The sequence below is a fragment of the Phyllobates terribilis genome, unplaced genomic scaffold, assembly GCF_046119375.1.
Source record: "Phyllobates terribilis strain yellow unplaced genomic scaffold, ASM4611937v1 Scaffold_29__1_contigs__length_15306474, whole genome shotgun sequence".
NCBI classification, from domain to species: domain Eukaryota; kingdom Metazoa; phylum Chordata; class Amphibia; order Anura; family Dendrobatidae; genus Phyllobates; species Phyllobates terribilis.
This window is the reverse complement of record NW_027362789.1, coordinates 12626074-12632073: the sequence shown is the minus strand read 5'-3', so window position 1 is coordinate 12632073 and position 6000 is coordinate 12626074.

Genomic DNA, 6000 nt, shown 5'->3' with positions numbered 1-6000 from the left:
GTACACGCGCGGCTCCGCTCCGTACACCTCGTACACGCGCGGCTCCGCTCCGTACACCTCGTACACGCGCGGCTCCGCTCCGTACACCTCGTACACACGCGGCTCCGCTCCGTACACCTCGTACACACACGGCTCCGCTCCGTACACCTCGTACACACACGGCTCCGCTCCGTACACCTCGTACACACACGGCTCCGCTCCGTACACCTCGTACACACGGCTCCGCTCCGCACGCCTCGTACACGCGCGGCTCCGCTCCGCACGCCTCGTACACGCGCGGCTCCGCTCCGCACGCCTCGTACACGCGCGGCTCCGCTCCGTACGCCTCGTACACCTCGTACACACACGGCTCCGCTCCGTACACCTCGTACACACGCGGCTCCGCTCCGTACACCTCGTACACGCGCGGCTCCGCTCCGTACACCTCGTACACGCGCGGCTCCGCTCCGTACACCTCGTACACGCGCGGCTCCGCTCCGTACACCTCGTACACGCGCGGCTCCGCTCCGTACACCTCGTACACGCGCGGCTCCGCTCCGTACACCTCGTACACGCGCGGCTCCGCTCCGTACACCTCGTACACGCGCGGCTCCGCTCCGTACACCTCGTACACGCGCGGCTCCGCTCCGTACACCTCGTACACACGCGGCTCCGCTCCGTACACCTCGTACACACGCGGCTCCGCTCCGTACACCTCGTACACACGCGGCTCCGCTCCGTACACCTCGTACACACGCGGCTCCGCTCCGTACACCTCGTACACACACGGCTCCGCTCCGTACACCTCGTACACACGGCTCCGCTCCGCACACCTCGTACACGTGCGGCTCTGCTCCGCACACCTCGTACACACACGGCTCTGCTCCGTACACCTCGTACACGTGCGGCTCCGCTCCGTACGCCTCGTACACGCGCGGCTCCGCTCCGTACACCTCGTACACACGCGGCTCCGCTCCGTACACCTCGTACACACGCGGCTCCGCTCCGTACACCTCGTACACACGCGGCTCCGCTCCGTACACCTCGTACACACGCGGCTCCGCTCCGTACACCTCGTACACACGCGGCTCTGCTCCGTACACCTCGTACACACGCGGCTCTGCTCCGTACACCTCGTATACACGCGGCTCTGCTCCGTACACCTCGTACACACGCGGCTCTGCTCCGTACACCTCGTACACACACGGCTCTGCTCCGTACACCTCGTACACACACGGCTCCGCTCCGTACACCTCATACACACACGGCTCCGCTCCGTACACCTCGTACACACGCGGCTCTACTCCGTACACCTCGTACACACACGGCTCTGCTCCGTACGCCTCGTACACGCGCGGCTCCGTACACCTCGTACACACACGGCTCCGCTCCGTACACCTCTTACACACGCGGCTCTGCTCCGTACACCTCGTACACACGCGGCTCCGCTCCGTACACCTCGTACACACACGGCTCTGCTCCGTACACCTCGTACACACACGGCTCTGCTCCGTACACCTCGTACACACGCGGCTCTGCTCCGTACACCTCGTACACACGCGGCTCTGCTCCGCACACACGCGACTCTGCTCCGTACGCCTCGTACACGCGTGGCTCTGCTCCGTACACCTCGCACATGCGCGGCTCCGCTCCGCACGCCTCGTACACACGCGGCTCTGCTCCGTACGCCTCGTACACGCGCGGCTCCGCTCCGTACGCCTCGAACACGCGCGGCTCCGCTCCGTACGCCTCGAACACGCGTGGCTCCGCTCCGTACGCCTCGTACACGCGCGGCTCCGCTCCGTACACCTCGTACACGCGTGGCTCCGCTAAGTACGCCTCGTACACGCGCGGCTCCGCTCCGTACACCTCGTATACACGCGGCTCCGCTCCATACACCTCGTACACACGCGGCTCCGCTCCATACACCTCGTACACACGCGGCTCCGCTCCGTACACCTCGTACACACGCGGCTCCGCTCCGTACACCTCGTACACACGCGGCTCCGCTACGTACACATGCGGCTCTGCTCCGTACACCTCGTACACACGCGGCTCTGCTCCGTACCCACGCGGCTCCGCTCCGTACACCTCGTACACACGCGGCTCCGCTCCGTACACCTCGTACACACACAGCTCCGCTCCGTACACCTCGTACACACGCGGCTCCGCTACGTACACACGCGGCTCTGCTCCGTACACCTCGTACACGCGCGGCTCTGCTCCGTACACCTCGTACACACGCGGCTCTGCTCCGTACGCCTCGTACACACGCGGCTCCGCTCCGTACACCTCGTACACACGCGGCTCTGCTCCGTACACACGCGGCTCCGCTCCGTACACCTCGTACACACGCGGCTCCGCTCCGTACACCTCGTACACACGCGGCTCCGCTCCGTACACCTCGTACACACACAGCTCCGCTCCGTACACCTCGTACACACGCGGCTCCGCTACGTACACACGCGGCTCTGCTCCGTACACCTCGTACACGCGCGGCTCTGCTCCGTACACCTCGTACACACGCGGCTCTGCTCCGTACGCCTCGTACACACGCGGCTCCGCTCCGTACACCTCGTACACACGCGGCTCTGCTCCGTACACCTCGTACACACGGCTCTGCTCCGTACACCTCGTACACGCGCGGCTCTGCTCCGTACACCTCGTACACGCGCGGCTCTGCTCCGTACACCTCGTACACGCGCGGCTCTGCTCCGTACACCTCGTACACGCGCGGCTCCGCTCCGTACACCTCGTACACGCGCGGCTCCGCTCCGTACACCTCGTACACGCGCGGCTCCGCTCCGTACACCTCGTACACGCGCGGCTCCGCTCCGTACACCTCGTACACGCGCGGCTCCGCTCCGTACACCTCGTACACGCGCGGCTCCGCTCCGTACACCTCGTACACACGCGGCTCCGCTCCGTACACCTCGTACACACACGGCTCCGCTCCGTACACCTCGTACACACACGGCTCCGCTCCGTACACCTCGTACACACACGGCTCCGCTCCGTACACCTCGTACACACGGCTCCGCTCCGCACGCCTCGTACACGCGCGGCTCCGCTCCGCACGCCTCGTACACGCGCGGCTCCGCTCCGCACGCCTCGTACACGCGCGGCTCCGCTCCGTACGCCTCGTACACCTCGTACACACACGGCTCCGCTCCGTACACCTCGTACACACGCGGCTCCGCTCCGTACACCTCGTACACGCGCGGCTCCGCTCCGTACACCTCGTACACGCGCGGCTCCGCTCCGTACACCTCGTACACGCGCGGCTCCGCTCCGTACACCTCGTACACGCGCGGCTCCGCTCCGTACACCTCGTACACGCGCGGCTCCGCTCCGTACACCTCGTACACGCGCGGCTCCGCTCCGTACACCTCGTACACGCGCGGCTCCGCTCCGTACACCTCGTACACGCGCGGCTCCGCTCCGTACACCTCGTACACACGCGGCTCCGCTCCGTACACCTCGTACACACGCGGCTCCGCTCCGTACACCTCGTACACACGCGGCTCCGCTCCGTACACCTCGTACACACGCGGCTCCGCTCCGTACACCTCGTACACACACGGCTCCGCTCCGTACACCTCGTACACACGGCTCCGCTCCGCACACCTCGTACACGTGCGGCTCTGCTCCGCACACCTCGTACACACACGGCTCTGCTCCGTACACCTCGTACACGTGCGGCTCCGCTCCGTACGCCTCGTACACGCGCGGCTCCGCTCCGTACACCTCGTACACACGCGGCTCCGCTCCGTACACCTCGTACACACGCGGCTCCGCTCCGTACACCTCGTACACACGCGGCTCCGCTCCGTACACCTCGTACACACGCGGCTCCGCTCCGTACACCTCGTACACACGCGGCTCTGCTCCGTACACCTCGTACACACGCGGCTCTGCTCCGTACACCTCGTATACACGCGGCTCTGCTCCGTACACCTCGTACACACGCGGCTCTGCTCCGTACACCTCGTACACACACGGCTCTGCTCCGTACACCTCGTACACACACGGCTCCGCTCCGTACACCTCATACACACACGGCTCCGCTCCGTACACCTCGTACACACGCGGCTCTACTCCGTACACCTCGTACACACACGGCTCTGCTCCGTACGCCTCGTACACGCGCGGCTCCGTACACCTCGTACACACACGGCTCCGCTCCGTACACCTCTTACACACGCGGCTCTGCTCCGTACACCTCGTACACACGCGGCTCCGCTCCGTACACCTCGTACACACACGGCTCTGCTCCGTACACCTCGTACACACGCGGCTCTGCTCCGTACACCTCGTACACACACGGCTCTGCTCCGTACACCTCGTACACACACGGCTCTGCTCCGTACACCTCGTACACACGCGGCTCTGCTCCGTACACCTCGTACACGCACGGCTCTGCTCCGTACACCTCGTACACGCACGGCTCTGCTCCGTACACCTCGTACACACGCGGCTCCGCTACATCCACACTGTAAACCCCTCCTGACCCCACACATAAACTTCAGCTCATCCAGCACCATGACAACCAGCACAGCAGAGTCCTGCATCCACTGAGGCCCCTGATCATGTGACCCCTGACTCCTCCCCTCCTGTGACCTCATCACAGCTCCTGTGCGCACAGAGCAGCCATATATGTGGTGGCGGCTCTGCAGGTGGAGGTATGTGGAGATTCCCCGTTATTCTCTATTATTTCTTCCTCTCCCTTCTATGTCGCCTCCATACTCCACAGCGCTGTACACACATTATTATCACCGTCCCCATCGGGCCTCAGTCTCCCCTTAGTCTTTCTTCACACCTGTTCACATTTGCCGCCTTCTCCATCTGTGTAATGATGGTTTTCAGCCATTTTTAGGAATATTTAACCCCTTGGCATCGGGCGATTTAAAGTTTTTGTGCTTTAGAACTACATTCACTTTAAAATGCACAGAAAAAAAGAGAAAAACCTTCATGAAATGTCCGGTGTGAATGAGCGGCGATGTGATCCTCCCGGTCGGTGCGATACCAAAATAAAGAATTTATTATTATTTATTGGTTAAAATAAAATTCTGAATTTGGGGAAGAAGGGGAAGGATTTATAATGTTTCTTGTTTTTATATACAGTACAGACCAAAAGTTTGGACACAGCTTCTCATTTAAAGATTTTTCTGTATTTTTATGACTATGAAAATTGTACATTCACACTGAAGGCATCAAAACTATGAATTAACACATGTGGAATTATATACTTAACAAAAAAGTGTGAAACAACTGAAAATATGTCTTATATTCTAGGTTCTTCAAAGTAGCCACCTTTTGCTTTGATGACTGCTTTGCACACTCTTGGCATTCTCTTGATGAGCTTCAAGAGGTAGTCACCGGAAATGGTCTTCCAACAATCTTGAAGGAGTTCCCGGAGATGCTTAGCACTTGTTGGCCCTTTTGCCTTCACTCTGCGGTCCAGCTCACCCCAAACCATCTCGATTGGGTTCAGGTCTGGTGACTGTGGAGGCCAGGTCATTTGGCGTAGCACCCCATCACTCTCCTTCTTGGTCAAATAGCCCTTACACAGCCTGGAGGTGTGTTTGGGGTCATTGTCCTGTTGAAAAATAAATTATGGTGCAACTAAACGCAAACCGGATGGAATAGCATGCTGCTGCAAGATGCTGTGGTAGCCATGCTGGTTCAGTATGCCTTCAATTTTGAACAAATCCCCAACAGTGTCACCAGCAAAGCACCCCCACACCATCACACCTCCTCCTCCATGTTTCACGGTGGGAACCAGGCATGTAGAGTCCATTCATTCACCTTTTCTGCGTCGCACAAAGACACGGTGGTTGGAACCAAACATCTCAAATTTTGACTTATCAGACCAAAGCACAGATTTCCACTGGTCTAATGTCCATTCCTTGTGTTCTTTTGCCCAAACAAGTCTCTTCTGCTTGTTGCCTGTCCTTAGCAGTGGTTTCCTAGCAGCTATTTTACCATGAAGGCCTGCTGCACAAAGTCTCCTCTTAACAG